Source organism: Typopeltis vanoorti, chromosome 10, assembly GCF_054136105.1.
Source record: "Typopeltis vanoorti isolate ZY-2024b chromosome 10, IOZ_Tvanoo_1.0, whole genome shotgun sequence".
NCBI lineage: Eukaryota > Metazoa > Arthropoda > Arachnida > Uropygi > Thelyphonidae > Typopeltis > Typopeltis vanoorti.
This window is the reverse complement of record NC_143558.1, coordinates 127,289,224-127,312,152: the sequence shown is the minus strand read 5'-3', so window position 1 is coordinate 127,312,152 and position 22,929 is coordinate 127,289,224. Positions and strand designations below refer to the sequence as shown.

At 36.1% G+C, this 22,929-nt stretch overlaps 1 protein-coding gene across 1 annotated transcript in view; it reads right to left on the bottom strand.

Annotated features, from left to right (window-relative positions):
* LOC150102779 (uncharacterized) overlaps nucleotides 1-22,929 on the bottom strand; it is a 316,217-nt gene that overhangs the window by 272,962 nt on the left and 20,326 nt on the right. The gene's annotated exons all lie outside the window — the stretch shown is intronic.

The following is a 22,929-nucleotide window of genomic DNA, read 5'->3' as shown; positions in this document are numbered from 1 at the left end:
TCTATCGACAATAAAACTTATTCTCCTTTACTCAAGAGTGTCACTGTGTAATTGCACCAGTTCCTTTGATGAGTGTAATACCCTAACTTGTTAGATATTTTATTTATATTTTTTCTTAATTATTTTTCCCATATCAGAGCAACCACTGAAATGCAAAGCACAATGATTTTCCTATGTGTATTTTATTTACAATGTATATATGCATATTAAATATCATGTAATATATCACTAGCTTGCTAGCTGAACATTTTCATCTCATGAAAATAAAGATCTCATTTTCAGTGTATCCAATACTTGCATTCTTCAATTCTTTCCCACTAACATAATACACTAAACATCTTGTAGAATTAGAGTAACTGTTTATTTTTAATAACCAGAGTATACTTAGGGGAAATAAAAGTAGGATATGAAGTCACTGCAATCATTTTGTGGTACATAGTATGCATGAAACTTGTAGTACCTATACCTACCAATAGCATTTAGTTATTCAGTTAGTTTTTTTTTTTCCCTAGTAGTCTGTGAGAGCAGTGTCAATCTTAAAAGAAATGAGTGAAAAATTTATGAATGTTAATAATCTGGGCAAGTTTCTCTTATCTTTTCCTCTCACATGGGCCTCCAAAGTTCAATAGGTTTCAACAATATCCCTTCTGTAAGTAAGGACCTGGGTTTAAATCCCATCTAGGACACAATGAATTTTTATCAGGTTTTTCATCTGAAGGTGATTTACCTGGTCTTATATGGAGGTAGTAGGCTATTTCCCCTGTAAACCTGCAATGCAGGCAAACCAATAAAGAGAACCCATGCAATATATAGATAAGAGAGACTACATGAATAAGGATTAACCATACTATTATGTTGAATCTGGTTTTGAAAGCCTGAGTCTATGGTACAGTGTGAGTCTATGCATAAGCATAAAACAGAAGAGAACCCAAACTATCAACTCTCTCAGTGTTAATTTAGAAAACATCTTTTAAAGTTGGTAAATAGCTTATTGTTAGATTGTTAGAAGAATCTTTTAAAGTTGGCGAATATATTAATCCTTTCAGATGGCTGACTAAGATGTAAATTATATAGAAATAATGGACACTCAACGCTGCATACATACATAGAAATACATAGAAACTTCAGAAGTTTCCAAATTCTGACCAGAGATCTTATGAGAATACAATCCTTGGCATCAGAGTGGCTTTAGATTACACTACTTAAGACATGAATGCCGCCCAAGCGTCTGCATATTTGCCTTTTATTAGTGCATTTTGATGAAGGTTTCACACACTTGGAAGCCGTTTTAAGCTGGTTTGTTGATAATAATCCTCATAAGAGACCAAGATACAAATATTTCACTCAATCCATCTATATCTTATTTGTGATATATATAATGCAAAATGACCACGCAGAAACCTTAACAGAGCAAAAACTCCCATCCAAAACCAAAGCAATCTGATGTATGAGAGTTGTGTTTTACGTAAATGAACTCTTGGTCAGTGCATCCGAGATACTATCTGGAAGCTTTGCATAGCATGATTACATCGTTCTCAGTCACTATCTTATATGAAGAATATAAGGACAAAAATTTGTAGCTAGAATATAAAAATAAATCAATAAATAAATGAAATTTATGTTTGTAAACATGTAACTGAAAAGAAAAAGCAAATTTTAAAAAAAATAGCAACAAACCTTTTGCTTATTTGCTTGTTACTATTAAGTAACACCTCTAGAGAGTCCAAAGACTCATTAAGGGATGGTACCTACTCTTCAACTCTGTCTCCAACAGCTATAACTAACCGAAGTACACCAATGCCATCTACTACCCATCACCAGCAGTATTTCCACAGACAATCACAAACATCCATGCCAATGATGAGATTCGAACCTGCAGCCTTTTGACTGGACAGCGGAAACCTAACCACTCGGCCAACCAAACCAGCCTTTTCAAGCAGTATTTTTAACAAGTTTTTCCCCTTTGATGTTCTGCATACAACACCTTAACCAGCTCAAAGTTCATTTATCATTGAAGACATTTTGAACAATTCCATGAAAATCAAAGTAGTTAAATTTATTAATTAACACTAAAAAATCAAGTTACCCACTAAAAGGAAAATATATTCCATATCTTTTATAGGCTGATGACAACCTCCTAATGAAGCAAGTGCAGTCATCAATGTATGTTATGTGTTGATCAAAACTCAAACTATAATGGTCAATTGCAAGAAATTAATAATTCCTGTTTACAAACATGCATTTAATATATCAAAAATTTTGCAGAAAAAACCTCCTTTTTTTCAATATAACTTTTCAGTAGTAATTTGAAGTACTGGTCAATGAATGTTTTATATACCAATTTAGTATTTTTAGGTCATAATAAATTTAGTTTAATCCTTTATCCAAGTGTAAGCAAACAAAGTTTGCACCTGAAGTATCTTCAGGACTGAGGCAACTCATGGTAAAGGTGGACCAAGCTTTCATCACTACTTGTCTTAGTATCTCCCATAATGCAAAGCACATCTCCGCAAGGAGATGTATGATGCTATGCATTAAGGGAAGGGCCATCTAAAAGATGACAATTATCATGTATGAGAAAGTGTAAATAAGCATGAATTATTGACATACTGACATAAATAAAAATTTTATAATCATGAGAAAATGAGAAAAGCAAATGAAACAAAACACCATTTTTATTAAGACATTTTTCATTATAACTGAAGGTATTTATATGAAATATTGAATTACCAGCCTGGTTGGTCTAGTGCAGTGTTACCCAAAGTGTGGTTGGTATACATACCACCTCCCACCCACAGGTACAGCAAAAGTATTCAAGGGAATACATGATAATTTTTATTTCATATCTTTTTTTTTTTTTTACTTTTATATTTTTGTTGTCATGTTTGTTGCAGATAAATTCAGGTCTAATCTATAATATTTCAATAACTAAAGAAAATCTAAAGGAAGTTTAAACAAAATGTGTCTCTTGGCATGTATCGACTATCCCATTAGTCTCATCTTGGTTGATCGCATAGTTTGAACTGTTTGCATTAAAAGTTTAAACTCAATTAGTTCAAATCACACACACCGAGAATTCTCTGCTAAACTGCTTTAATCTTTTTTTATTATTGAAAATTTCTAATTTTCATTATTTGTTTCCACTGTTCTTTAAAAATTATTTCCCATTTGTAATTTATCATAATGCAAATATTAAAAGATATTTACCTTTATAATTATTCATGTTATGAAATATAATTTCTTCCAAATTGCCTATGTCAGAGAGGATATGGTGGTGTTACTAAAATTTTAAAAGGGGATATTGCTGGTACTGACATTTGGGAAACACTCGTCTAGTGGATAATATACCAAATCCAACCAAACTGGTAAATGAAAGTAAAAAAGGTAAAAAGAAGTACTGTGTTTGGTTTCTAGAATAGGGGTTCTAAATTTTCTACACTTATCTCACACCAGTGGTGATGATGCAAATGTACAACAGGTTTTCATGGGAAGGATTTAAAAAAAATAAAATAAAAAATCTGAAATGAGAAGCATGAAGTATTACTGCTGCCAATAATGAAATGTTCAAATGCAGTACTGAATATCTAGGAATCATACTGAAAGTTAGAAAACAAACATAAATTACAATTTTGTAGCTTACTAGAATATTACTTTCATATCTTAAATAGCTGGCATGACTGAATTCAAAACTTGTTACAAATTTTTTTATCTGTGCTGAAATAATCTTAGATGATAACTGATGTTGTCTGCAAAATTCTTTTTTTACCAATTTATTCTATTGAATCATTAACAAAGAAATACAGGAGTATGCATTTCCTCAAATAATGATCCCCATAAGAGAGAATGACACAAATATATCACTCAACCCATCTTACCTTATTTGCAACATATAATGTAAGACATACAAATTTTTAATAAATGCTTCCAAATATTTTTATTTAAAAAAATTAAACTTAACTGAATAGTGTTAGAAGTTTACCTGCTAATAGTAAGTTTGTCATTTAACATATAATTTACCAAAATTATCGTAAATACTAACAAAGTAAGAAGACTTAACACTTCAGAGACATACTGTTGGTCCACAGCTAGAACTATACCTTTAATCTCTTCAGTTTTTAGATGAGTTTTAGAATATGATATCCACGTACAAACTTTATGATGAACAGAAACTTAAAGCATAGCTATTTATTATAAAATTTTTGCCCAAGAATGTTCTCAGCATGACATATTCATCATTATTAAGGCCAGTGATGCACACAATAACACCACCCATTGGCCTGCTCAATGGAGATACTGTAGTCACTGGCACTTTTCATCTCTACAGTAGTGACTGGTTGCTCTCCATACTATTGCAAAAAAAAAAAAAAAAAAAAAAGGACCAGGCATCCTCTACAACTACCATTATCCTTAACTACATTCTGCATAATTCCTTCTATATGAAGGGGTAGAACATATGCATTTGTCAGATCAGACGACAATTGCCAGAGATAATGCTTGAATCCCCTCTATATGATCTACTCTTGTTTTACATTTCCCGGTATCACTTTGCTGACAAGAGGTCAGCATGTTAATTCCAATTAACATCTAACGTCTTGTCTGAAGGTACATCTTCCACAATTTAATATCCCAAACAGAGACTATTTTCCTCAGACTTCAATGCTCACAATTCAGACTGGCTTACCTTCTCTAGCTTAAGAGATAGATGGTTATATTGGATGAAGAGTTAGAGTTGAATGAAAATGAGGCTGAAGAGCTGTTGCATAACCAGGATAAGAATTTGTCAATAGGGACAGATGGAATATCAGCCCGTTTGCTTTTAAAGGAATGTTCAGCTGAATTGACAAGGCCTTTTGCATGTTTGTATAACTTCAGTCTCAGCTCAGGAATGATACCACAGGAATGCAAGGAATGTATGATAATTCCATTGTACAAGGATGTGCAAAAACTGATTTGTCTACCGATTTATCAGTATCTCTGGTGCGGTAGTGAAGATTTTAGAGAAATTGGTAAGAATTCACATATAGAAATGAGACAAATAAGCTATATTCTGTAAGGAGCAGTATGGGTTTACTAAAGGAAGGTCATGTTTTAGCAATTTGCTCATATTTTATAATAATGCTACAACTGAGTTGGATAAATGGAATGGATATACTATGATAATGTTGGATTTTTCTAAGGCATTTGATAAAATATCACATGAAAGGCTGCTGCATAAACTGGAAAATATGAGATTGGAATATAAACTCTTGACTTGGATCATGGGATGTTGAGAGACAGATATCAAAAAGTGGAATACAGTGGGTGTGAATATGCCAGATTTAAGGTGGCCAGTGGTGTACCTCAGAGCTCAGTCCTTGGACCATTATTGTTCAATCTACACATTAATGACATCAGGAAGGGTCTACCATCAGATGTGCAATTGTTTGCTGATGCAAAGATAGGCAGGGCAATGAGGAATGCCACTGATATTCAGTCAAATGAAAATGGCTGTCAGTTTAATGTTAGTAAGTGTAAAGTTATGCACTTTGGTGTGATGAGATTTCCAGCAACATATAATATTAGCAGGGTTATATTACAAGAAACTGGAGGCAAGGGATCTTGTCATTTGTGGATAAGAATTTGAAATTCAAAGGTCACATAGCAAAAGTTGCAAATACAACTCATAGGATAATTGTGATGTTGAAGCAAACCTTGACATGTAAGGATAAGAAAGTCGTTTAGCCTCTTTATAAGGCTTTGATAAGACCATACATGGATTATTGTGTGCGGTTTTGGTCTCCCAGATTCTAAGGGGATAAAGAAGCTGTGGAAAGGGTGCAAAGAAGAGTTGCAAAGATCCGGATCATGGGATTTAGATTATGAGGACAGATTGAGATTATGTAGATTACAGACTCTGGTTAACAGGGGAAAAAGGGGTGATATGATAGAGGTCTATAAACTTTTGAATGGGTGTTATAGGATATCATCTGATGAAATTTTTCATTATATGGATATTATAACGATGGGGAAGGTGGGGAGAGAACACAGGTGGCATCCACAGAAGTTAAGTTTGTTCACAGTCAAGGAAGGGATAAGAGAGCTAGGTTTTTCTCTCACACAGCAGTGAGTGAGTGGAATAGTTTGCCTTTATGGATAGTGAGTGCATCTAGTGTGAATGAATTTAAGAGAAGGCATGATAGCTAGTCTGGGTGATTTATAGCCTCCCTCAATGAGTTCTTGATTCCCTGGAGGTCTCAGATAATAATAATAATATTTAGCTATGGTAACAATTCAAAATCAAAAGAAGGAATTGACTTTCTAAGCTACTCCATAAAAGATTAAATACAAGATAAAATACATCACAAACAGGAGTGCAGAACTCTACCTTAAAATAAAGACATTAAAAATTGAGAATTATATAAGTTTATGCATCATCCTCAAAACACAGAGAGGAAGAAATACATGCCTTTTATAAAACACTAGATTGACTACTAAATGGCAATAGACGTTCTTTACAATTTTGATGGGGGACTAATGCTAAAGTAGAGGAAATCAATATCTATATAGCAGCAATTAGAAAACATAAATCAGGCCAGAGAAATGAGAATGGAGAGACTGATAGAATATGCCAAAAGTAGAGGACTTTCTGCATTTCTTTCTTTCTTTGCAAATGCTATTCCAGTTCAAGTTTCTTTTTTTTTAGATCTTCTCTTATCTGATCATTCGAATATCTCTTTGGATTTTCTCTAGGCCTCTCCCTCTCAAGTTTCATTTCACATTCTTCCTGGTCCAAACCATTTCAAGCGAGAATTCACAAAAAGGAAGAATCAGAAATTAACAAAGGACATGCAAATGGGGAAGTATTTAATGAAGCAGACCATATTTTAACCAACAGAAAATATACTGTCCAAAACACAGATAAACAGGTTCAATACAAGTAGCAACCATAGATTAGTGAGATCAAGCATTGTTATCAACAACAGATGGGAAAGACAAACTTGATTAAAAGTAAGACTATTAATATATCAAATCTGGAAAAAAACAGTTCTTCCAAAGAGACAGAAGAAAGTTTCATAATATTGATATAAATGAAGACTTGGATAAAAACTATCAAATAATAACAGAGATCCTATTAAATAATGCCAGAGAGACTGGTAAATTTAACAAAGAAGAATGAAAGAAAATTATCCAAAGAAACCCTAAATTTGATCATAAAGACAAGTGAAATGAAAAACGATCTAGATAATATAGGCAGAGAATTTTGTCAGCTATGCAATTCTTTGAGCTAATAAAAAATCAGAAAATTTCAGAACAAGAAAAAAAAATCACGATTACTATAAAAAACAATATGAGTCTAAAAGGAGTAAAAAGAAAATTGGCTATAGGACAAAATAAATTAATAGCTCTTAAAGATGAAAATGGAGACTAATTAAAAAGAAAGCACAGATCACAAGAGAAATAGAATCTTTCTATGCCAAATGACTCAATGACTCAGAAAACAAATCAATATGAAAAGAGAAATGTAATACTCCAAATGGAAGTGAAAGAGACATGCCCTGAAAAGAAGAAGTTCAGTATGCAATGGAAAACATAGTGGAAATTATGAAGTTTTGAAAGAGGTGATGGACAAGACATGAGTGTTCTTAGTAAAATTTATACATCCTGCATAAGAAAGAATAGAATATTCTTTCTTAGGCAGGATGTATAAGAAAGAAAAGAATATTAAATAGTTGGAATAATGATATCCTCATTATCATTTTTAAAAGAAGACAGAGAAGATATTAAAAATTACTGCTTGGCCAACCTCCTTTCAACAATATACAGAATTTTTACAAAATTATTAGAAACGAAATAACAAACCAGATTTTTGCCAACTATCAGAACAAGCACAATTCGGAAAAAATTACAGCACTATTTATTATACATGTAATAAGCCAAATCACTAAAAAGATTTCATTCAATCTCAATGCTAGCAATTTTAGAAGCCCTAAAAAAATGGATATTGATATACTTAGTTAATATGTACATTGAATAAGTATACTGAATATGTACATTGATATACTTAGTCAAATATATATATATATATATATATATATATATTTTTGTTGAAGAACTTGTTTCTTCAACAAATGTCAAAACGTCTGTCCTTCCATGCTTACAATGCGCTCACATCCAGACAATACCATGTTAACACACCTAAAGATAAGGCTTACCTCACGTAATTCAGTCTTTTTGAACTCTAAGGAAAATCTTCTCCAATTTACCACAAATGACTCAACACATACCTCCTCTTTTCATTTGCCAGAAAGATATCAAAAAAACTTAAATAATTTAGATAAATTCTCTTAGTCGAGATGGTATATCTCCAATTATGCTGCAAAATTAACACCATCTTCTATCGCTTATGAAAGTTGTCATATTCGTATAGCATCAATCCAAAAGCATGGAATCGAGGCCATCCTGCTTGTCACTAAAATGGCTAATAGTCAACCATTAAATAATACCCCAGTGCTCTTGACTTGGTACTCTTGAAAGTAATGGCAAAAAAAAGCCAATATCTTCACTATCTGAAGGATCAACAAGTGTATGCAATGGAGAGAGAGATATCACTAATTAATTAATAATCATTAAATATTGATTTTGCCACTCTCTTCACTGCAAATCTACTGGTCAACCTTATCTCTGGACAAAAGCCATAGAAAATTATGAAATTCGTATGATCAAGTCTAGCATTCTTACCAAACTAACATCTTATAGTCTTCCTTCTGCCCTTTTTGACTGGGTCACCAAGTCTTCTCTCGTCATTGCATGTCACAGTAGATGTTTTCTCTTGGATTTCTGTCAATGCTAAAGTATCCCAGGGCTCTCTGCTTTACACAACTATGACCTTTACTATTATCTACAATTTCTAAAATGAAGAGAAGGAAAACGGAGTACACTCTATTCCTCTTCATTTCAGAAACTTCCTAGTTCTCAAATGATTCAAGCTTATAGATCTTCTATAAATAACGTCTTAAAAACACTAATTCCTCACAATTCACCAGTGAGATGCACCTTCCTCTAATTATATAAGAATACAAGCAGCCACTAGTCATCATCCAGCCACAACTCAGCTCCCTCCTTATTCTCTTCTTTCATTCCATCAATACCGTTCTTATTATTCCTCATATTATTTTCCCCAATAAATACAACCTCCAGCTATTCAACAAACACATTTAACCTCCCTACCGGCCAATGTGGATGAAATAGTGACACCAAACTGAACTTCTTATCCATGTTATTCAATGGGTTTAGAGTTTCGTATCCAGATTTATCTTGACATCTATAGACGTCGTGGCCGGTTGGGGGGGGGTTAAAGACTACTTTCTTTCTAATCACTTGTCCACACACAGGACTACTGAAGCATCATTGATTTATCGATGATGCATTCAAAACAATCATGTACTGAAACAATGTCATTCCTAACCAAAACTAGCAAGAATTCCAGTGAGTGACTGCATTTACTACCAGGAGTATTTTTTTGTGTAAAACACATTCCAGTTGATTTGTTGACTAGGGATCAATTTCAGAAGATGACTAACCAGTTGGATGAGTTGCATTTATCGACTGTTGTGACTAAGGTGCATGCATAAAAAAATTTTTTTAAAAATCAGCTAATGCCTTTTTATTCCCGTATATAGGGAGTAGGCGAGGCCATTTAGCCCTATCTAACTTTTGCAGACTGAGTGGGCAGTTCAATCTCCACTGGTACCCAATCAGCGATAGCTGGCCCAAGGCTACTAATTAAGTGGCATGCAGCAAAAAGAGACGGCTCAACAAGTGCTGCCATCTCGTGGTCCCTAACACTCGTATTTAATGTCTGAAATAATGTGGGTTCTATGGTCAATTTTCTTGAGTTTACGGGACAAAAAGTCCAAGTTTCCGGGAGAAAAAACCTGCTTGCCCGTGCCAGAGATCTACTAACTTGGGAACCGGTCGAAAAAAGGCTTAGAAAAGTTTCTTCTAGTCGCCAACTAGATTCGAAACCAATAAGTCTTCCTTCGTGCAGTCAAGTGCCGTGGTGTGCAAATGCCACATCCACTGAGCTACACGCATGCATTGTTGAAATTTTCAAGTATTAATCTACTGTTATTCTTGCATAACAATTGATGCAACTTAGTTACCTTGGATAACATTACATTGCAGAAATAGTACACTGCTTGGAAGAAGTCATGGACACCCCCATGAACAAGGTGCATCATGCAATGTAATTCAAGTGTCTGTTATATTTCCTACTTTAACAGTATGAGATTTACTCGCCATTACAACACGTGTATCACGATTAGGATTAACATCTGCATCATTTGCTTTTCTTTTCAAAGTCCTAGTTCTAAGACACTTTTCCATTATTAAAAAACATTTCTGAAAAATATATAAATACTGGGGTTAACTCACGACAAACTTTGTCCAAGTATCACTTAGAACTTCTGAAGATATACCGAGCCTTAGTTGAAGGAGAAAAACCTTCAATAATAAAAATCAATAAACAACAAGCATTTGGTTGAAATGTGGATAACACACGTTCACTTCAAATCTGACAAAACAGCAAGGGTAAGGAGGAAGCAATAAAACCATATTGTTGTTCACTTTACCTCTCTTTTATTACTCATCATTCTGCCACTACAAATTATTGTAGCAGCAGAATGTTCATGGAATGAACATTCTGCAGCTATTTGTTGTTTTTTTAAGTATTCATTTTATTTCAATAATTTTTACTTGCTTATTCAATTTTAATTTATTTTGTTTGGATAATTAAAATACATAAATATATATATATTTAATTTAAGTCTGCCTGTGGACTACCTCTCCCATTGTCGCAGACAACAGGTTGAGAAACACTGTCCTACATGTTATTAAGGCGAGCACCGTTGACTTCTTTCCAAGCAGTTATTCATGATTCTATGGATAGCATTCAGGCTGTAACAAAAATGTTGCATCATAGATTTCACTGCATGAAGCATTTTGAATTATACTGCAAATTTGTCAGTAAAAACAAACTTAGCATTTTCATGATGTCTTAATTCTGTGATGAATAGATGATATGCTGAGATTTTCTTTTTTAAAGTAAGAATTTTCCTGAAAAGATTATCATATGGTATTCTGATAGGGCCAGGATGTCATTTTTTTTTTTTTTTTTTTTTTTGAAGAAATGGCATAGTTCTGATTTAGATGGGACCAAATGGTAAACATCATCAACAGGGTATCCATACAGCCTTCCAAAGATGTACGGCTGAAAAGTTGATAATTCAGTAATGTAGTTGAAAGAATGATGGAACCTGCATCCTTCAAATGAAAAAGATCTGGGTTCAATTTCTGTCTTGCAAGAGGGTGTTCAAAAAAAGACCGAACTTTTTAAATAGAGTGCCAACTGGCACAGCGAATGCATTGCAACTACTGAACACACATAACAGCAGGTTTTGATAACAAAATGCCATTTGCCCCATTCTGCTATGAGCATTAGCTGTCGAGTTACATCCACTGAAGTGAGCACATACACAAGCTGTTCATTAGATTAGCAGCAAAGTGACAATGAAAGTGCATGAAGAAAATGTGAAATTTTGCTGCAAACTTGGTAAAAATTGTACAGAGACATTTCAATTGCTTAATCTAGCATATGGGGAAGACTGTGAACTGAATGCAGTGCTATGAGTGGTTTAAGCGTCAACAGATGAATTGGGGGATCAAGATCAAGGTGATGTTGGTTCTGTTTTTTTGAATGGAAAGGCACTGTCCATTATGAATTTGTACCACGTGGTCAGATGGTAAACAAAGAATTTTACCAGGAAGTTTTAGCACGTTTGAGGGATGTTATGCATAGGAAGAGGCCTGAATTGTGGGAAAACCTGATTTGGATGTTGCACCACAATAATGCGCTAGCCCACGTGTCGCTTCTCATCCACAGTTATATGGCAAAACATTAGACATCCGTTGTGTCCCATCCACCCTATTCTCTGGACTTAGCCTCAGCAGACTTTTTCCTGTTTCCGAACTTAAAACCACTTTGAAAGGATGTCATTTCCATACCATAGAGGAGATTCAGGAAAATGCGATAAGAGAAATGTGCACCATCACAGAAAGTGAATTCCAAGAAGCATTCTAACAATGGAAGAAAAGTTGGGAATGGTGTAATGCCAGTAGATGAGACCACTTTGAAAGGGACAGTGCTTAAAATGTTGTAAAATGAGCAATAAAGGATTTATAGCAAAAGTTTGGTTTTTTTTTGAACACTCCTTGTATATTGGCTTTTCCAACTGAAGGTGAGACACCAGGTCTCACATGGAGGTAGCAAGGTTTTTCTCCAAAAAAAGGCTTTTCTATAAAACAAGCAAACCAGCCAGACAAGATATGCAATTAACAAAGCATGAGTAGTAGATAGTATAATGTGGAGGGTAGAGCAGCTTCCTGCTATGAGTTCTGTGACTATGGAACTATTGTCATAAAATTTTATCTTGTAGATGTTGGATATTTATATATATATTGTGGTGCCACAAATACTGAGCTACAAGAGGTATCTAACATTCTGGACAATGCAATGGTTCCTACTTTTTGGCATTTCTACAAAACTAACCATTGTCCATATATAATATATATTGGGGGAAGGGTGATAACGAACTGCCCACCTCTATGCTCACAATCTCTTTGCAGATTTTTCTCTGAAAGATACCCCCCCCAGCCACCCCAATATCACAAATACTAACAACGAACATGAGACCATTTCAAAACAGTAATCAGTAAATCGGATAATCAGTAAATAGTGAATAACATGCTATTTACAAAAATCAAGTTTAAAAAAAAGTAAGTAAAACAATGCAGTATCTACAAAAATAGAATTTATAATCTACTGTATTTGTTATAATTCACATCAGTTTCTGGTATAGAAAACTATGTAGAGCAGCCAAACACAGACAGTGGAATGCAAATAAATAATTTACTGACAAAAAATTAATTATTTACAAGCCAATGTTTCCTAGATAACAAAGATAGTCATGAAGTGAAACATTGGTGTTCTTTGAGGGGATTCTTGTTAATTGATGACAGGTAGACAGAGCAGTCTATAAAAATCTATTCAAGATCATATGGTCAGCTCTGTTACAATTACATCAAATTCTGTAGAATTTTTGCCACTTTCAAGGAAAAGTCTCTCCAATTTAAATGGGGATGTGTGAAATAGCCTGGCTTTCTTCTATCTGATGAAGTTGTCTCTCTCCAGGTCATATTACGAGAGTCTGTTTTTTGGTTATCTGTTCCAGATATATTTTTTTATATTCTTTTTTTCCTGAGTTCACCTTGTCTGTCTGAAATATTCAGTTTCGCACTGGCAGAAGATGCTGTAGACACCTGGGCACAAGAGAGAGAGTGGATCCTGCAATTCTTGATTCATCTTAGTAGGGTAAATACTTTGTTTAGGAAAGGGATGCAGTAAACATGACTTGGCTGAAGCATAATGAATTAAATTTTATAAACAAATATTACAAAAAAAAAAGCAGTCATTAAAAACTAATTGTAATGAATGTGCATTATTTGTTGAAAAGATCCGTTTATAAAAGGAAATTCAGAATGCTTAAAATTTAATTCCCCATGCTTCAACCAAACTGCAACCAAATATAGAGCTTTTGCCTGAATATTCCATGTACTAAGAGGTATTCTTTTTTTGGTTATAATCCTCAATCCAGAATGATAGAAGACACTCCACCTCAATCATTAAATGGCTTCTATTTTCGGTGATCTGCTTTTTTAAAGAATCAGTAGCAATTTTTCCTTATATTCTTTGCTCTTATTTAATTTATTTAATAGTCCAAACTGTAGACTTGCTGTATGCCAGTTAGTCTGCAAAATAAAGAAAGATTGAATAATATTATCATCATCATCATCAGACCTCCATGGAGTCAAGCAACTCATCGTGGGAGGTCCCTCTCTCACACACACTCACAGCTCATATCTCAACTTAAATGCATTTGCTGCCTCTGCACTCACATTTTCAGGCAATGCATTCTGCTCACCTACTTTGTAGGTGAGCAGAATGCATTGAGGATGCTTCAGAATCCCTTAAGTCTCCAGACTTCAAGTCTTCTTGCAAGGCTAAAACATCTGCTCTACTTCTCACAGTTCCCCCAACTTTGCATCATCAGCAAACTGTATATCACCATTCAAGGCCTTTCCAATGTGACGTTTAGATACAAATAAAAAAATAATAACCCCAAAACAGGCCCCTAGAGCACATCACTGGTGATTTTCCTCTTATAGGATATTGCTCCTGCATACACAATCTACTAACACTAATCTCAGATAGCCAATTTCCAATCCAACACACTAATTTACCATCCAACCCCATCTGTTCAAATTTAATCACAGGAAAACCTCGCTTAATGCGAATTCAATATGCGCGATAATCAGTTAGCACAATTGAGTGAAATGATACTATTTCGTGCTTTAAGTGATGAATCAGTTCACATGATTTTTTTACGTTATGTGAAATTTTACGTCACCAATCTGCAGCGAGCGGAAAAGCTGGAAGTCATTAAGAGACGTGGAAGTAGCACTAGTAATACAATGATTATGCGAGACCTGGCATACAGCAAGTCTACAGTTTGGACTATATTAAATAAGAGCAAAGAATACAAAGAACAAGGAAAAATGCTACTGATCCTTTAAAAAAGCAGATCACTCAAAATAGAAGCCATTTAATGATTGAGATGGAGTGTCTTCTATCACTCTGGATTGAGAATTACAAAAAAGAATACCTCTTAGTGCATGGAACATTCAGGCAAAAGCTCTATATTTTTACCTCACTGAAAGAGATCAAATTTCAAATATAAAGATTCTACAGCCAAGTTTCCTGAAGAATTACAAAGGGTGATTATGATGATCGGCAAATATTCAAAGTCAACGAAACTGGTCTCTTTTGCAAGCATATACCAATGAAAACTTTCCTAGCTAAAACAAAAGCATCTCAACCAGGATACAAAGCATCAAAAGATTGTCTTACGCTTTTATTAGGAGGCAATGCAGAAGGTGACTTTAAACTCAAGCCTATGTTAGTTTATCATGCGCAAAATCCAAGATCTGACATTACTGAAGAAATCAGCACAATTGGAAAAGAACTTTGATTTAATGAATTGGATAATGAAGATGTGAGAAACTTGCTTGATTCCCATTCGGAACAGTTAAGCGAGAATGATCTTCAACTAGAAGAACAGCGTGCATATGAAGAAGAAGATAAGGAGTGCGAACAACAAGAGAATGTTACTACTAAGAAACTAACTGCAAAAGAACTTGAGCTAGTTTTTAATCAGATTGAGTATGCTAAGGAAATTTTGTTTGATGCTGATATGGAATGAAGCTTCAAAGTCCGCCGAAATCTTGATAAAGTGATCGGCAGCTATCGCAAATTGCATGACAAGATGAAAAAGTTCAGCACGATTCAAACATCTTTACTTAATTTTTTTTTTTTGTAGAAAAGTAGCTCAATCAAATGTTTAGACATTAAATGCAATTGATTTTTATTAACTTTGATGACTTTATTCTCTAATATAGCTTATACTATAATTTTTTTCCAAATTTACACTAACTGATGGATGAATTATAATTATTCCTATTGTTTATTGCATTCGTTTAATGCAATTTTGCTTAGTGTGCATTGACTGATGGATTAATTAATCGTGTTAAGCGAAATTTTCCCTGTACCAACTTGTTCAAGTAGCAATCTATCGAAGGTCTTTGCAAAATCTAAATATACTACTGTATATGCATCTCCCTTGTCCAATGTATTCATCACCTTGTAAGTAGAGTACTAATACACGATCTACTTTTAGCAATCCCACACCATCCATTAAAGAGAATTCTGCTGCTGTTCTGAGTCCTTGTACTCACTACCTTCTCCAATACCTTGACCAAAGCACCAGACAAGCAGAATGGCCTGTAATTCAAAGTCTTAGTCTTATTACTCCCTTTATAAAGCAGAACAATTGGGTCCTCTTTCCCACTCCTTTGGAACTTGGGTCACTATGACTCATATTAAAAAGGTAAGTTAAAGCTGTTAACTCCATGGAACATTCCCTCAAGACAAGCAGTGATACACAAAATCTCATGTCCTTGTTGACATCAAGTTTACTCAATTCATCATATACTGACCCTCAATCCTTGTGTATCCTCTGTTATGTACTGCCGAAGATAGTTCACTGTCAAAAACTCAAGAAATTCATCCTCTTTGGTTCCAAGATTTCTTCATTCCTGTCCATATTACCATAATTCAAATCATCTGTGATGATCATCCTTTTCTTATTCGGCATACTAATTTAACTATATGTTTCCTTCTCATCATCTTCCATATTACCAGATCTATAGCAACATCCTACTAAACAATTTATCCTGTCCACATCCACTAAACACCATACTGCTTCTAAACCACTCGCTCTTTGTTCCCTGCATCTCCACCCGAGTTGGGCACAACTCCTCTGCCATTATGGACAGCACTCCTCCCTTCACAAAAAAACTACACATCCCCTCCATCTCTATTCCTGTCAGAATGTTATCCTCATTCAACCACATCTCACTTATTCCAACTATTTTGGGGCAAATGAACTCTATCAAAGCTACAATTTCATTTCCCTTTTTACAAATACTTCTAACATTTGTAAACATATACATTAGCTCACTTCTGTTTCTATAACAAGCCCCACTGACCCAATGTCTTGGATATGATTCATCCATACCTCCCTCTCCTAGCCATTCCTCTCCATCTGATATTACACCTCCCTCAGACCAAAATGTTACCCCCATATTCTTGACTATCATAATCCTTCTTGCACACTCACACATCCACTCCTAAAAATATCATCTACACTTCTCACATACAGTCTTCCAGTCTCTCCCCCAATTTCCTTGTATGAATTGTGCTACTCCTTTCTAATTCTCTTCGCTCATGCCACTCACCTCTCCATTCTTAAACTCTCCTACCCTACTCTCCCACAACACCTATTCTTTCCTCAGGTATTCCATTTGCTTCAGTCATTACTTTCTCCTACAGCAACAGCTTCTCCAGATAACTCACACTAAATCGATTTAAATGTAGCCCATCTCTTTAATACAGCTCCATCCATCTCTCAAATTCATCCCACATGTTCACAAAATGAACTCCTTGCACAACTCTGCTAGCATACCATTCATAATCTTTGTTTACCTTCTCAACTCATCATACCTGGGAAACACACTGACTACCTTACCTACCACATAGTTATCTTTCAATCTCCTTCATCCATCCTTACATTCTTCTGTTAATAACCAAATTTGTGCCAAAGATCACTATCAACTCTTTTGTTTGCTTACACTTTTTATCAAATGCTTCACACACCCTGCTCATCCTGGAAAACAAACCTTGTGCACCTTTTCACTCACCTCTAATCATCAAACCCCTATACAGAATTGATCTCTAATTTTGACAAAAGGCCATCTTTCATCGCATTCTTCTTCCTCATTTCCATGCAAATCTGTAATTCTCCTCACATTCCTCATATAATAATAAGAAATATATATGTTATATATAATATATATGATAATAATATGTTTGATCTCTTGCCTCATCTTTACCAACTCCGCTTTCATCTCTTCAATTTATTCACTGTCATTTAGGGAAATCACATTTTCACTATCATCTACATTTGCTATCTTATCACTCACCAGTTACACCTGATGTCTTACTACTCACTGCAACTAACTCGCCGTTAGCCTAATATCTGTAATAATACTTCCTAACCATGTAACCATATAAAAATGTGAAAATAAAAAGAACCATCCTTTACAGAAATTTGGAAAGTTTCAAAAAAAAGACCAGAAGGCACTTCTAAAAATACAACTTATAAAAATAGCATCAGGGTTTTGTCTTAGCCTGCACTACTTAAATGATATGGGTGATGCCTGGGTACCATAATTATGCATTTTATTAAGGATTTTTTTTATTCAAGTTTTACTTGCCTAACAACTGTTTTTGACATGCTGATTCTCAGCAGAAGAGAGAAAACTCAAGACAAAAACTCTCATTCAATATCAAAGTAATCCTGTGCTAGAGTTTTATCCTATTTATTCCAAATTAAAGTATCTTTGCTCAATACTTTAATATTTGATTATGCCCTACCTACTGAAAGTTCAGTTTTGATGAATTTAACTATATGACATCAGATTGCTGTGGTATGTTTAAAGATGATTTGCATCACCCATCAGACCAGTGAATTATTATTATGGACCACTCACCCCCATGGAGTCCTTAGACTCACAAAGGGAGACTCTAAACATCATGTCAAGCACTATCCAACATTTGCATAGTACCTATCATACTATGCTTTGAACTCATTCACAGTCATAGCACCCACAACACGCTGGCAACCTATTCCACTTATTTATTTCTCTCCAAACAAAAACCCTAGTCCTGACACCCCTGCTAACTACACCCGTGCTCAGTTTGCAAGGATGGCCCCTAGTTCTCCCACTATCAGACCTGTTCTGAAAAACTTCCTATGTATTAATTTTATAAAAACTCTTCAGTAATTTGTATGTCTCAATCACATCACCCCTTTTCCACCTGTCAACCAATTTCTGTAACCCACAAATCTTTAACCTGTCCTCCTAAGGTTGATTCCATAGACCTACTATGATCTTGGTCACTCGCCTCTGGATCCTCTCTACCTCCTCCCATATTTCCAAGAAACCCAGATGATCAAATGTGTACATAACATGCATAACAGTCAAGATGGGGATCTTACCAAGGCTCTATAAAGAGGTAAAATAACCTGCTTGTTTATGTTCATCAGGCTATTCTTCAGTAATCAAGTAATTCGACGAGCAGCTTTAGCCACTTTTGCAATATTCCCTCTGAACTTTAATTCCCTGGCTTCAACAATTTCCTGAGTACAGTTCCATCAATATGCTACACAGCTGGTAATCTTTTCACTCAAAAATGCATAACCTTACACTCTTTGATGCATTGAACTGATATCCATTCTCCTTTTCCCAGACTGCAAGTCTATCCAAATCATCCTGCAAAATTTTAGCATCATCTGTATTAACAATTGCTCTACTCAACTTTACATCATCGGCAAACAACTGAATGGTTCCTCTCAGATCCTATCTTATATCACTCATGTATAAATTAAACAATAGCGGCCCAAGAACAGAGCCCTGTGGCATGTCACTAGTCACAGGCCTTCTGAACTCTATTCCTGAATAAACAACTCTCTGATATCTCTCCAACAACTACCTTCTTCTCTTGACCAACTTCTCTAGCCTTTACAACAATTCCTTATATGTTGATCGGTTGGAAATTTGCTACATCAGTCTTGGAACCTCCTTCATGCATTGGAAGTATTATCCCCTCTTTCCACTCTCTTGGGACTAATCCAGAGCTGAGACTTTGATTAAACAATGTGGTCAAGGGCACTGACAATTCCCTAGCAACTCGTTGTAAAACTCGAGATATACTATCTAATTCCATAGCTGTATTCACATAAAGGTTCTGTAATATGCTATTCACCTCACTTCCCATATAAGCATTTTCCTCTCTTATTACTGCAACATCTTCACCTTGATGATATATTCTTGCAAAATGTTCACTTTGTAATTCTACTATTTCGATAAACATTCTTTCTTTTACTTGCAGCATATCGAAAGAACTGTTTGGAATTATCTTTGGCCCCCCACTGCTAATTTCCTTTCATACTCTGCTTTTTTGCCTTTCTTACCACACTAGTTACCTTTCTGGCCTGTGTGCCTGCTGGTCACCTTTCTCCTTGAATTCCTTGCACAGGTTTTTCTTTTTCTTGCAGCTCCAGCTTAATGATGATATTCATCCATTTAACTCCCACTTGATTTACTCTCCTGACTTTAGGGATGCATCCTGCCATTACTTCCATCAAACACTTCATGACCACTTCCCATGCACTATCAACATCCAGCCGCTGCAGTTTCCCATGACATGCCACTGATCCAAGCAATCTCCTAAGCTTGTCATACTTACCAGCCCTGTAATTCCACATATACCCCCTCTTAACTGAAAATTCCACACATTTAGCTGCCTCCCAGGTCAAGACCATATGTTCACTCTCACCAGATGGCAGCAAATGGTCATATTGGTTATAGACAAATCTTCAGATGCAATTAATTGAGCACTCACTCTCAAACCCCTAGTATATTCCATCACATGCTACTTCAAGTAATTATTCCTTAATAATTACTTAATAATGCCGGCATGGTTGGCCGAGTGGTTAGCATATCGCTCACCAGCCAAAAGGCCGCGGGTTCGAATCCTGCCGTGGGCATGGATGTTTGTGAAAGCACTAGTGGTGGCAGTCGGCAGTAGATGGCGTTGGTGTTAAATGATGAAGGGTGGTGGAGTATTGAGACGAATAGTTGTAGAGTTAATGCCCTCCCTCGATGAGTCTTTGGACTCTCTGGAGGAGTGATATAATTATTATTATTATCTGAGACCTCCATGGAGTCAAGGACTCATCGAGGGAGGCTGTAAATTACCCAACCCAGCTATCAAACCTTCCCTTAAATTCATTTACACTAGATGCACCCACTACCCCTAAGGGCAAATTATTCCACTCACTCACTGCTCTCTGAGAGAAAAATCTAGCTCTTACCCCTTTCTTGGATGAGAACAACCTTAACTTCCATGGATGCCCCCGTGTTCTCTCCCCACCTTCCATAGAATGAAAAATTTCATCATTTGAAATGCTATAACACCCATTCAAAAGTTTAGAGACCTCTATCATATCACCCCTCTTTCTCTTGTAACCAGAGTCTGTAATCCACATACTTGCAATCTGTCCTCATAATCTAAATCCCATAATCCTATATCTTTGTAACTCTTCTTTGCACCCTTTCCACAGCTTCTTTATCCACTTGAAACCTGGGAGACCAAATCTGCACACAGTAATCCCAGTGTGGTCTTATCAAAGCCTTATAAAGAGGCAATATTACTACCTTATCCTTACATGTCAAGGTTCGCTTCAGCATAGAAATTATCCTCCAAGTTGTATTTGCAACTTTTGCTATGTGACCTTTGAACTTTAAATTCTTATCCGCCAATACACCAAGATCCCTTGCCTCTTCAGTTTCTTGTAGCATTAACCCCGCTAATAATATGCAGCTGGATCTCTAATCATGCCAAAGTGCATAACTTTACACTTACTAACATTAAACTGAGAGCCATCTTCGTTTGCCCAGATTTCTAGTCTATTCAAATCATTTTGTAATTGCTGAATATCAGTAGCATCCCTGATTTCCCTGCCTATCTCCGCATCATCAGTAAACAATTGCAAATCTGATGATAGACCCTGCTTGAAGTCATTAATGTATAGATTGAACAATAATGGCCAAGGATTGAACCCTTAGGTACACCACTGGTTATTTTTTTTTTTATATCATCATCATCATCTTCTTTATACCCTCTTTTTACCTTGTGGTGTCGAGGGTCCATTGATCATCTGACCTCAATCCGTTTACAGGATAAGGTGGTCAGCCCTATGCCCCGGTATATCCTATGGCCTGTAGTGTTAAGTTCTCAAGGCCAGTTTGCCTGTTGAGCAGGATGAAAAACCCCAGAATAAACTGAGGAAAAAACCCTGCTGTCCACGCCCAAGACTGGCTAACTTGGCTATGGCTGAGGAAGATCCTTCAGCTCCTCACGTCACCGACGGGAATCGAACCTAGGACACTCCTTCCCCAGGCATATGGTTGCGATGCGCAAAGCCACTAGGCTAACCACGCGGATTTTTTTTTTTTTATTATTATTAATATTTGTACTGGTTGTGGGCAGTACTACCCTTACATCATGTCCAGACATTTCTTCCAGACTTGATATAGGCCTAAGCCTTTACAAGTGTTTTACCCTATGCCTGTTCGAGTTATCATTGTAGTCATTCTCGGGTGGCAATGCCATGCCACCAGTGTGCCCTGTAGGGCCCTCAAGGAAAGAACTTTTATATCCTTTTGCATAAGCCCAAGCTGTTTTAAGTCCTCATAACTATCTGCGCTCCATAAGCCATGTAAAGAGATGGTGGCACTGGCAAACCTCGGAGTTGCCCCATGCTCCTCCCGTATCTTACTAACTAGATCTGGGTTATTTTTATAATAATTTACTTTATTATTATGGCTATAAGTTAGTGGGTGCCCTGTTCCCACCATCTGGGCATCAACTACCCAAACGTCACCATCTCTTTTAATCACTAAGTCGGGCTTACACAAAGCCACGGAGGTCCTATAATGTGGTTCCACAGCAGTCTCCCAACCTTTGTTCTTAAAGCGGTTGTTCAGAATGGAGACCATGGCATCATGCCTCCTCACACGGACCCCATGGGTGCAGAAACAACACTGTGCTATATGAGACAATATCTCACCATAGTGGCAGCCAGCCCTACAGTTGGAGTCGTCACTACCCCATCGAGCTGTGTAGGCTCGAGTAGGCAGGGCATTGATCCTCGTCCTGATAAGGTCAATATACTCGAACCCAGGGAGAAGTTTGGTGCCATCCCTTACCCAATCATGCTGGAGAGGTATCAGATATGACTCTTTTAAAGGAGCACCATCTACAGAATAGTGCAGAGATGCCCATCTCGTGTTCTGCAGGTGCTGACTCGATTAAAGTACCTTGATAATGGGACCAACCTTTAGCCCGCTTGAAGTCTTCTTGTATTAAAGGGCTATAGAATGCCTCTCTGCAGAGGCATTCTATAGCCCATTAATACAAGAAGATAGTTCTAACTGCGCAATTCTTGACAGCCATAGGCGTGGGATCAGTCATCTAAGTGATGGAACCCCAAGCCCACCATCCTTCACCTTCGCATTGAAATATGCAGTAGGAGTGTCAGGCGGCAGTCGGAGCCATGATCTCATGGCTGAACGGATAGTACTGTCCAT